Source organism: Stegodyphus dumicola, chromosome 9, assembly GCF_044657685.1.
Source record: "Stegodyphus dumicola isolate Sdum_Otavi_A_Nest chromosome 9, ASM4465768v1".
Classification (NCBI taxonomy): Eukaryota; Metazoa; Arthropoda; class Arachnida; order Araneae; family Eresidae; genus Stegodyphus; species Stegodyphus dumicola.
Window position 1 is genome coordinate 50,739,570 of NC_140776.1, and position 12,775 is coordinate 50,752,344.

A 12,775-nucleotide genomic window follows, 5' to 3' on the forward strand; every position below is an offset into this window, starting at 1 on the left:
ATATCTGGGATGCTCTTCGGAGGATAAGTTCATCTCGCCAACGCAGGTCCGAAAATCATTCCAGAGTTGAAAATTGCCTTACTCTAGGAGTGAGATCGATTGTCACAGGAAATCCTCCACTGCGTCTTATTCAGAATGCCATCTCGCTGTCCAACCTGTGTGGGTGTGAGAGAGGATCATACCCCGTATGAAAATTCATTTTACGTTTGACATCACAAAGGATTTTGGATATCCTTGCCCTATGAGCTTTGCAGATTGTCATGCATACATAAACCGACTTCTGAATGTACATCCTTTTCTCTGTTATAAACGTATAGTCATACAAATTACATTAAAATCTGTCAGCTGGATTTTCAGAAATTCGATATAAATGTGCAAATTCTCTTAATTTTGCACTCGAGTGTATTAAGAAAATGAAATAATAGATAACGAGGAATAAACAGGCATTTTGTGGTTTTGATAAATATGTGCGCGTAATTTCTGTAGAGAACATGTGCGTTAAATGTACTTACTATATAAAAACATATAAAATTGTTATCGTAGTACAACAAATATAAAAACAATCGTCTAAATTAATAAAAGAAATAAAAGTATAAATAAATCAATTTACATCTATAACTTGCTTCCATTATTTACTCATCAGCATTTTAGTTTGCTTTTTTCTCCATTTCCCTTTGAATTCCACCTGCTTACCATAGATCCGCAGCCCTATAATATAGGGATTAGTGCTATGGCTGCTGCAGCGTTCTGCTCGCGTGCTCGAATTGGAATTCCGGAGAAGGCATTGATGTTTCTAGTTTTCTGTGCCACACTCAAAATACACAGGAGGTCGAAAGTCTATCCAGTGGATTTGTGGTAGCAAACAAGGAGTAGAGGATCCTCGAAGTGTCTTCCGGGCGCTGCCAATCTATATTGGGACAGAGCCGAGAAAATGTCGTACTGTGACTTATATTGTTCTCAAGATCCAAGACAGATCTGTTTATACTCTTTTTGATAAAATAAAATTCATGGATTTGTTCGGATTAAGTCAAAGAAGTAAGAAAATTATCACAATACCACATATCCATGCAAATAAAAGAGGAAACAAAGGAAAGATGATAGAATATTGATTGATTCAATTTAATTTTAAATTTGGCATTAGCGGTGTGAGTCTCCTTGACTGAAATTCAAAATTAGCGAATGGACAAGGATATTAAGTGCAAATGCTTGAGAAGTAATTAAAATCCCTCTGAACACTTTATTCACATGTTCACTTAGGCTTTGAGCGTTAGTGTCTGAGAGCGATTGCTAGCAATTAAGGAAGTATAGCAGCTAAACGCTCCTTAAAATAATTTAAAATGAACGTTAGGTAATGTGAGTTTAAAATTCATGTAATGAATAACTACGCTGAGGTAACCAAAAGTGAGAAAACTGGTTTAATTCGGTTTGAATACAATTAACAAGATTTAAATTACTTACTTTTATATTATTGCAATCGTTTGTCTGAGGAATTAAATGCAAACATTTTCAGCAATAGTTATAGGGGGGAATGCATATCTTGTTGGCCACAGAACTCGAGCATTAGTGGTGATTGGTTTGCGGTGCATGTACGTTGAACAGAAAACGGCAAAAACATCCGTCCATGCTATATATAATATTCGAGCTCAGCCCTTGTGCCAGAAAGTGTCCTTTGAAGAAAACTGAACGTAAAGTTCGGCACGGATAAAAATAAATGCCACAATGGTAAAAACAATTTTACTTGCTCATGACAATTTGATGACAGCTAAAAGGAGTTATTTATTTTTATTCCTCAAGAGACAACCACATTGTAAGATTACATTGTTGTATTCAGTAAACAAATGACGTTATATTAATCTATCAGAATGTTTTAACTCGCATTTAATTGCATTAAAAATAGGACCGTTTCGTTTTCTGAGTAAAGTTACATATAGATTTATATACATATATACATATTTACAATATAAACATATATGCTCTAAAATTATCAACAAATGTTTTCTCCGTTAATATAAGTATTTTTCGTTTTAACTCCTAACCATGAGCTTACAAACATTACCTTCTAGCGGAAAAATGTGAAGATGAAATTAAATTGTATAAAAAGTATTTTTTGTGACTCTGACGCAGCGTTTCTGGAGCGTGGATATTTAAACTTCATTGATCACTACCTGGTGTTTCTTTTCTTTTTTCTTTTTTCCGTGGAAGTAAAAAGCAAGAAGAGAAAAATGAAATCTGTGCCAGCAACATCAGAAGAACTTCCTTTCTGAAATTAATTTCATTACCTTCGCTACAAGGAAAAAGAAACTTAAATATAATTCTGAGCCTCAGCTAATTTCCGTTCACCTCAACGCTTATATCTTTAAGTGGCGTTTACTTTAAATTAGAATTTTTTAAAAGTACATGTGAGGAATTGCATTGAGAAGAAAAGTTACGAAAAAATGAGGCGATTCATCAGGCAGTAGAGGTGAAAATTAGTTAGACGTATAAAAGATTTTCTTAAGAAAAGGAAAATCTTTAAGCTGAGGGAATTAGAAATGTGTTCAGGAAAATAATTATTCGATGGGCAGTGGTGATAGGTAATTTAGTTTTTGGAGATTTGGAGAACATCTTCGACTTCTCCCGTTTTTTCCAATAATAACATTTGGATGAATTCTTTTCAAATCCATCATTATAAATCTAATCAAATATGCAGCAAAGAAAGATAAGGGAAATAAAGTATGAATAAAGAGATTAAATGCAAATTTTGATGTTATCAATTAACTGTTGAGGATTGGGAATAAGAGACTAAATATAATATACAAATATATACTGTTAACTGCATATTAAAAAAAATTAAATAATTATTTACAGTGTAACAACTTTCATATTATAGCATGCTAACATAAAACAGCAATTCGTTCACAGGCGCCATCAAAAGTGACCTTGCTCTTCATTATATTACTTACTTCATTATCTTCAACGTGCCATTAATTACGACATTAATTTAATTTTCGGAAGCACAAGTGCTCTTGTAAAAGCAAATATCCGCCTCCGTTCGAGCACCCTACCAATTTTTTCATAAGGAGACCAAGGTCATTAGAGAAAAAAAAATATAACCTCTTCCTAATAGTCGGATTCAATAGAGTTACTTACTTTACTAAAAGTGGAAGAAACATATATTTAGTTTTACAAGGGATTAGCTGCTTTGGAGCAGACTATAAGTCAGTGAGAAGATTTCTGAGCGGTAAGAGCAAACCTTGAGTTACTGTAACCTTGGTAAACTCTTGACTCGATTTCATACATAGTGTTCTCCGATCAGATCGTTAACATGTCTTACTGAGCCTGTTTGGAGCTCCTATAATTCAGGTTAAAATAACACGCCGAATTATGATTATTGGAAAAGTCAAACAACAAGAATCAGCGCTATATTTGTAAATTTTTGCAAGACTAGTTTCGATGGTTTAACTACAGAACCATCTGCGAAATTTACAGAGCTGATGTCGATCCTTGTTGTTTGACTTCTCCAATAATATGTCTTACTGTTTTAGAGAAGTTTTGCAGGACTAGTTTCGATGGTTTAACTACAGAATCTTCTGCCTGAGCTGCCTAAGTGTAAATGGCACTTAGGCCGTTTGTATTCAGGCAGCCGAGGAAGTCGGTTCTGTAAACTGTTGAAACTAGTCCTGCAAAGCTTACAAATAAAACGCTGATTCTGTTTGACTTCTCCAATACTATGTCTTACTAGTTTAGAGAGTTCTTGAATGACCTGCCCATCATCTTCTGTAGCTATTAATACTTGCCTTTCTGATTCCGCCAAATTTCGTTTTTAGCTGTTGACACCTACACATGTGTTTGCAATTCTAAAAAAGATTTCTTTTATAATTCCCACATAAAGCTATGTTACCAACAGCGCTCAAGGGACAGATATGATCTGTTGCAATATAGAACTATAAACAAGTAAAAATTTGTGTTAAATAGGCTATAGTGAATTTTTAAATTTCTTTCCTAAAGGAAGGTAAAATTTCTTTTGAAAAATACATAAACATGTAGGCATCTGAAAAGATTTGGGGCTCTATGGATTCGAAAGCTCTAAAAAAATCCTAAGCACTCCATTTATTAGGATTATTTCATGAAATGTTTCACGAGCTTAGATTATTCTGACAGTAGGTAGTGCAAACATTCTCGCCACCTGTAAGCGATTGCTCTGGCTACTTGCCTTCGTGCTATACTTAGCAAAAGCCAAAAGCCTGATACTTAAATAACTTTTCGATTCTATATTTTAATGTGTGTAACCCTAATCATTCATTCATTAATTCTGTTTTATTCATTTGATTAGTGTTTGATGTACAATGGAATCAATTCTATTAACGTATGACTCTGTAAAGGACTTAATTTCTCAACCAATTCTCTATTGAAATTTAAGTCCTTGAAGACCATAACGGCTCAGACAGCCTTTCATTCAGACGACCACAATCGCCCCAAACAGCCGAAATTCTGACGTTGTTTTCTTCCCTCCCCTAAAATATGCAGTAACAGGTGCAATTTCCACAAATGCATTGTATTAGTTTATTGCAGACACCTTGCCATAAAAGTATTTATTTGCCATTTCTTATCTTTATTTGTTAGAAGTAGAAAGTATATCATTTGAAATCTTCACTTTTGTTCCTGCGCTAATGGATGAGGTGGGGAGGAAATAGCTGTGACTCTCGAGAACTATTTCAGACGGTTCAGTATTTTAGCATACAGGTTAGCGAAGGCTTTGGTTTTCAAAGAGTTAAATATTTTAAACATTTTTCCATTTAATGGTTTATTCATGAAAAGGAAAAGAAATTACCAGTACATAATGTTTAGTTCAAGTAGAGCTGTTCATGAAGATTTCCTTTAATATTCTGAATGTTTCTTACCTTACTAATAATATATGCAAGTGTGGAAGTTTGCCCAATTACAACATCTGCTTGAAAAACAGTTCCTGCAAAGAATGAAACAGCAAATGAATCGCAGTAAAACAAATACAGAAATGATTTCAGTAATTACTTTTAGCAAATGTTGATAACAAATAAATGAAGAATAAATTTAATAGAAGATAAAATACAATACCATACCCAACTTATAATAAGCGATTTTTCTTATCGGCAAACTCATTTCTCCCTCATCATTACAACAAATCTGTATATTTTCTGTAGTCCTGAATATTATATTCAGGTACTTATCATTTCTGCATTACATTTTAATAAATATTTAAGTTCAGAAGTCCCTTTAAGTGTGGAAGATATTTCTAACTCAGAAACACAAAAAATTTAAATTCTGTTTTTAGTTATTTTTCACCAGCAAATTTGGAATTTTGTTTTATGAATTTAAGAATATTCTATGGAGCTATCATAAAGATTGTGATTCTAAACGTTTCAGAATTTTATGGACTTGCAGCATGGAAAATATTTGAAGAAAGAAAATATTTTTTCTTGAAGTACGTTTACAGAAAGTGGATAGCAACATTGAAATAAATTACATCTGAATTCAATATTACATTTCTCCCAATCTGGTATCCAGCGTATTTTAAAACATATAGAAAAACATATTTTTCAAACAATTAAAATGGCATATATAATTTTAGAAAAATATCAAAATGCGAGTAACAAAAGTCTAAATGTCTTACAATATCTACAGCAATCAGATAATTTGGTATGATTTTGCTTATTCATCCGTCCAGTATGAGGAGCAAGATATTGAAAGTTATGTATGATCTAGAAACACTAACTTAACTTTCTCATGCAAATTTACAATAAACCAAAGAATTATCCTGTTATACAAACTGAAAATTCGTCGCTTGCTTTATTTTTCACTTGTTGCCTAGACACCTAATTTAAGCACTTGAAACTCTCTACCTAAGTGTTTTTAATGTTTCTGATTACTTTGTCTATGCTTGATTTCATAGAAACCTTTTTGAACTATGTAACAACATATCACTGACTCCAAGTGTGTAAATGATAAAGTCCAGAGATAGGGTTAAACTCACCCTTTATTATCTTAAACTAAGAACACAGATGGCCTCTTTCTTGGGCTTACAGAAACGCATCTATTTGTGCTTTCAAACAAGCTAAGGAAATAAGAAACTATCCTAATGCTAAAATAAACTGAACTTACCCGAAGCTGTAAACACAATTACATAATGGTGTTGACCGCTAATTACAAACCGGCGAATATCAGCAGACACATTCAATACAGCCAAGCGTAGTTAACTGTAAACAAAGATGCAGCCTAACGGCAAACACGCCCAAATAAGGACTCAAAAGCTGTTCTCCTGAAGTAAGTGAATCCTTCTTTTAAGTACTCTTTCTACCTCAGTTACAGGTAACGCGATACTAAAAACTTACTCTGGTAGGGAATAGTAGGTGGAAAACGAGAACATACAGTAAAGAATGTTTAAAAATTAAAATAACTGTTAGAAACTTAAAATAACTTCTACATGTTTTTATTTATAAATTTACAAACAAAGCATTTATGCGCGAGAAAACAAAATGATTCATTTCCTTGATCTGTTTATTCTAATTAAAATTTATAGGTAATATCAAAGGAAACGGCATACGTTCTGAAAGAGATGGGGAATTTTTGCAGAATAATATTGTTACGAAATGCCCAGCTGCGGTAAGATAGCTTCTCCGCAAAGCAAGTTTAGGGTTGCCAGAAATTGCCTAGCAAATGCCAGGTTGCCAGATTTGGTGCGAAATCGCCCATTCGGTGACATATCGCTACAAAACTGGCGATATGCATTGGACGAAGCGAGAACATTCTCCAACGAATTATTACCGGTTTTCCCAGAATGTCCCCGAAGACAGTTGAAAAGCTGTAAATACCCTTCCTATACGCGGAGTAGCAGTTTATCCTGAAGGTGTATCTGGAGAGAGCATCTTGAGAGTATCAGGAGTATCGCCAGCATGTTGAGTCCAGTAGCAGTGTCTTAAGTTCAGAGGTTAGCTCGAGAGTGATCGACCGAGACGGGAGCTGTAGTACTTTGCCGTGAAGCTGTCTACCTCGTTAAACCGCCAAATAGCCTAAAGGCTGTGTTGCAGCTTGTTTCAGCGTGTTCATCGTAGTTTTTCGACAACTGTAAACCATCTTTGAAACTGTCCTGTATAATACTTACGAATAAATTGTGTTTTGATTCTTCATCAAGTGTTGCCATCAATCATTCTGATTCCACGAGCCCATAAAACACAACAATATATTTTCATTTTTCTATTTCTGTTCTTTAAAACGTTAATTTGACAAATTATGAGATCGCAAAGCTTTTCACGTGAGATAATTTTAGAATTCTTAATCGATAGATAACAATTCAGATTCTGGTGATAATTCCTTACATATTTTCTAAACGTAAGCTTTTAAACATTAGTATTATAGTGAAACAATAATCTATATTACTCCCTTTGTGTATAATTATTAAGGCATTTAATTTCGATGTATTGTCTTATACATTATGCAATTAGTTTTTCATTCCATTTCCCAACGTTGTGTCAGTATAAATTATAACACGTTTCTAAAATAATTTATACATTACTTAAAATTATCTTCCACGTTTATTGCAAAAGTTAGAATTTAGTTATTTGCTTTTGTTTCATTATAAACAGAACAAGTGTGAGTGGATATTTACATAACATATATCCATATCTACCTACACACACACATATATATGCAATAATTTGGAAATGGAAGTGAGAGACACAAATAATTTTCATTATGGCAGATGGTTGTAGATGATGCTGGCATGCAAAATGCGCATTAGAAGGATAGAACTTGAAGACAATCATAGCCTGTAAATTCATCATATTTTATGTTTGGGCAAGATAATTGTTGTGACACATATTCAGATTCACATATCAAAATATCGGGGCAATATCAACTCAGTTTTTATAGTATTTCTTTAAGTTTAATAGAGCTTGAAATATACAATGGATGACGAGAGAAGTGAGTATGATACAGATTAATTTGAAATGACGCAGTTTATATATTGTAAGGAGTTAGCACTTTTAAGACAGAAAAGGAAAGATACTAAAATTAAAGTCAACAATATAAAAACAGTTTTAAATTAAAATCAGATATTTACTATATATTTATATAGCAATATGCCTGTATATATATAGGGTGTATATTATAGGCTATATATGTATATGTGTGTGTGGCTGGGTGTAAGTGGGTGGGCGTGGCTCCTGTCTGATATTTCTTCTAAATAGCAGAACCCTCTGCCTAATCCAGGCAGATGGCCGTTATACACTCGTGCTCAAGATTAAGTGAATTTGTAAATTATCCTATTTTACGAAGCCTAGTAAACCAAAGGTACACATTATGCCGTCGAAGAATTTTCCAAATATTCAGAAGTCGAATACTCCCTTTGTTGTAAGCTTTTATATTCTTTAAATCAGGGTTTCTTAAACCTTTTTCAGTCGTGACAACTTTTTATCACTGAGATGTTTTCGCTACCCCCAAAATAATATATTTAAAAAACATTGTGGGACCTCATAAGTATTTCGCAAATCCGACACACGCGTCAGTGAAACTGTCAGTTTTTTCACTTGTACTGTAAGTACTGTGCAGTTTTAGGCCATTAACTTTTAATTTCTAATTTTAAGACATAGAACAATGTGAAAATTTTAATAAGTAACAAACGAAATGACAGCGTCACGTGCAAAGCAAGTAAAATGAACGTTTATATTATATAAAAAAAAAAAAAAATGCGTCGAAACGTTTTCGTTTTTTCCTTTGTCTGTATTGTCTTATCTTCATCCATTTTCAGATACACTGTGCAAAAAAATTTGGTAATTGTATAATTATTATAATAAGTCAAAGAAATATCAAAATTGCTAACATTTTTGGCGACCCGACCAAACAATTATAAAAGATTTCACCTAAATACTATGTATTCGTAAACATTTTTACACGTTGTAAAAATTAATTTTGCTACTGAATAACAAGCATTTAGAAAATTTTGAAACTTTTACATTTTCTGGTCTTCATTTGTTCAACAGAACTGAACTATTAGAAAAATATTTGTCTTTGAAGAACCTAATGATTAGTTCTTAAAGTTAATAATGAGCCCTCGGAAAGAGATAAGACTTATCACCTCCTATAACGAGAAAATTTCAATGACGTGATCTGAAAAATTCATTGCCTATTCCTCAGAATCTGCATTGTATACAAATGACTGCAATTGCTGCTGATTAGGTCACTCCAAATTAGATTCAAGCAAATGAGACTGAATTGGAAAGATAAGAAGAAAGAATACTAGACACCAATTTGTTTTCATTACTAAGCAATACAGTTAGTCATATTTTCAGTGAGAAAGGATTCAATTTGAGAGGATATTTTCTTTTCCTTTCCAATTCAATATTTCAGTATTGTACGAATTTCTCTGACGGAAATATTCAGTAATTGCTAATTCTGTACAGTGTAGTACAGTACTTACTATATTATCTGAAAGCGTTTAATACTCCCTACTTCTATTATTATAATATTAAAATTGTTGGACAAAATTTCACAATAGCGAATAACTAGGTAGAAATAAAAGCACAAAGTCAATTGGAAATTTCTAGCAATAATTGAAAGCAAATTATATGAGCAGAAAGCAAAGAAAAAACAATCTCAAAATATTAATAATTCAAAGAAATATGCTTTTGTGTGGTTCATTGAGGATAAGCGTTCGTGCTCATGAAATAGACATCAAGAAAGAAAATGTATTGGGTCATATAAAAAGTCTCCGCGCATTTTTGGTACATTTTTAACAAAAATGGTCTTTATTGAAAATGAATTTTAGTCAAGTAAATATTGACCATTATTATCTATGGCCTTTTGCCATTTTTCGGGTAGCTTAATAAATCCATCGGCATAGGACTTCTGTGGTTTATCGTCGAAAAACTTGCCCAAGTGATTTTCAGCGACGCTTCTGTCTGGCAATTTTTTACTATAAAGAGACAGAAACAAATGGTAGTCAGACGGTGCAAGATTCGAGCTGTACGGCGGATGCATCAAAACTTCCCAACCAAGCTCCGTCAATTTGTTCCGAGTCATCAAAGATGTGTGTGGCCGCGCATTGTCGTGATGAACACAACTCCTTTTCTGTTGGATAATTCGGTTTGCTCTCTTTGGATTGCTTCGCTCAAACGGCCGAATTGTACCTAGTACAGCGCCGAATTGATGGTTTTGCTAGGTTGAAGCAGCTCATAATAGACAATTGCTTTCTACTTTAGCCCACCAGCGGCCGAGCGGTCGAGTCGCTGAACACTGGTAGTTCGATCCAAGGTTCGAATCCCGCAAACGGGCTGGCTGCTTGGGTGTTTTCGTGGTTTTCCCCATGTGTAACGGGTATACGAGCCAGTTTCCCTTAGAAAGTCCTCCACGAAGGCATCCCTTCCCTTAGGCAGATAGCCCTAGTGTGCTTTGCCATAATTAAATACACCATACACCACCTTTCTACTTCAACCAAACACTCAACATAACCTTATTTGGCGACAATCCAGGCTTTGCAGTCGTTTGTGGAGGGTCACTGGTCTTTGACCATGATCGCTTGCGTTTGATATTCTCGTATTTCATCCAATTTTCATCCCCTGTAATGATTCGCTTCAAAAATGGTTCGATTTCGTTGCGTTTGAGGAGTATTTCACTGATGGTAATTCGGTCAATTAAATTTCTTTGCGTTAATTCATGTGGCACCCAAACATCGATCTTCTTTCTGTAGCCTGCTCTTTTCAAATGATTCCAGACTATCATGTGGTTGATGCTTAGTGCATCCGCAATTTCCTGACAGTTTGCGGGCCCGTCTTGCTCCACCAATTGCAAAATTTCAGTAACTGGCCGACCAGATCAAGGTGCATCTTTGACATCGAAATTTCCGGAACGGAATCGAGCAAACCACTCCTGGGCCCTTCATATACTCACAACATTCTCACCGTACACTTCACAAATATTCGACATGTTTTTGCAGCGTTTTTACCTTTTTTATAGCAAAAACGTATCACATAGAGTATTTCTTCAGATATTTCACTTCAGATAATTCATATAACATTTTTACATCAGCAACGAGTTAAAAAAACTACCTTCACAAACAATGGGAGCTGAATATCACCTTTTAAGCATATGGTTCGTTTGAGACAATCGGATGAGTGTTACCGGATTAGGTATCAACGCCATCTAGAGGGGAAAAATCTGGAGACTTTTCATATGACCTAATAATTTTGAAAATTCCTTTACCGACGTCGGCTGGTAAATCTTAAACCTACTAAAATAACAAGATAAAAAATAAACAACGCAGTGCTAATTAATGGACAGAATGTAAACAATTGCTCAGTGAGTCAGTATTAGGAATAAAAATTTCGTGGAAAATTGAAATTTTCGCAACTGAACAAATCACATAAAAAAAAATATTATTATAGCTATCTGAAAATATATCTATGAAATGAAATTTTGAATAAAATGTTTTTTAAGATTTATGGAAACACTCAAAGTGAAAGGTAGAAAGACTAAGATATTAAATATCTGTTTTTTTTTTGTGTTAGATTGAGCATATTATCAATGAAAAGATGCAAAACTAAATTTATATAGAAATTTAACAATCCCCATATGACTCGAGCAGAAATTGCTTAGGTTTTTTTAAGCATCTTCATCTGTTTATAAGCTATGAAATATCTCTTGAATCTTAATTGCAAATGTTCTATCATGAAGAGTTTCAAGGTAAACACAAACTGTCTAAATGCATTTTTAAATGAAACCTTACAGTACGAAAGGGTATGGTAAAATGATTTTGTCAAATATAAGAATTTAGAGGTTGATTTGTGAAATCTTTAAATATTATTTTACTATTTCTAACAGACAGACGGAACAGGGGTTAGGGAAGGCCTACTTGCGGGACCGAAGCGCCCGAGTTCGAATCCCAGAGGAGGCACGGATGTTTGTAAATGTATAGTGTCTTTACGGCATATGGGCACTCTAAATGTATGGCGAGCCGAAAGTCCTCTCGAGAGGTTGATGGTAGAGGGAGATGGTTGGGAGACCCTCGGACTCGTTCTCCCGGGGTGCTGTCCATCAAAATTGGAGGCGGAACTGAGCAAAGTCGTACTGTCATCAGTATGGTGCTCAAGGCTCTTGCCAAAGACAGGCGCAATCCTGCTCTCCTTCCCACGTTGCATTTCGTGGGCTTGTTCTGATGTTACTGTCAGAAAAGTGAGATAAGTCACTACAACAACAACTACACACTTCCTAACTGTCTGCACGAAAAATTAAAATGTTCTTTCTTCAAATATCTGTAAAATAAAACAGTATATTCTAAGCGAAAAATAAATTATATACAAATCATAGCTTAGAAAGAAAGAAAAAAGGTATATGGTGATGAAATATTTTCTGTACTTACGTATTAAAGCAACAACCTTATAAGAGTTGACAAATTAACAGAACGGGACAAATTCTGGTAATCATGCACATAACCATTCTTCCGGCAGCCATCCTTATAACTATCTTTCAGTCACGCATAGTCGCCATTTTCTAATACATTCTTTTCTGTTATACTTTAAGTTTCAATGTTTTTATAAACTAATCGTGATATTTTTTCCTTAACACTAGAACAGCCGAATTTCAGACTAACCGAAAACCGCCATTGGGGGTCAATTTGACCCTCATAAGAAATGTAAGTAGAAACACAGTAAATGGTTGAAATGATGCTCAAAGGACCACATAAAAGAGTTTTTAGAGGTTTTTATTTATTTTTTATACTTTAGAATTTTTTTTCGTGCAATAAGTGCAAATTAGCACACAATATCTT

The 12,775-nt window shown here is 34.1% G+C and overlaps 1 protein-coding gene across 4 annotated transcripts in view; it reads right to left on the minus strand.

Moving 5' to 3' along the window:
- LOC118188795 (thrombospondin type-1 domain-containing protein 7B-like) overlaps positions 1-12,775 on the minus strand; it is a 1,066,734-nt gene that overhangs the window by 772,699 nt on the left and 281,260 nt on the right. For all 4 annotated transcript variants that reach the window (XM_085823427.1, XM_085823425.1, XM_085823426.1 and 1 more), the window contains one exon: positions 4,881-4,945. The gene's annotated coding sequence lies outside the window, so the exon portion shown is untranslated. The remainder of the gene's footprint in view (positions 1-4,880; positions 4,946-12,775) is intronic.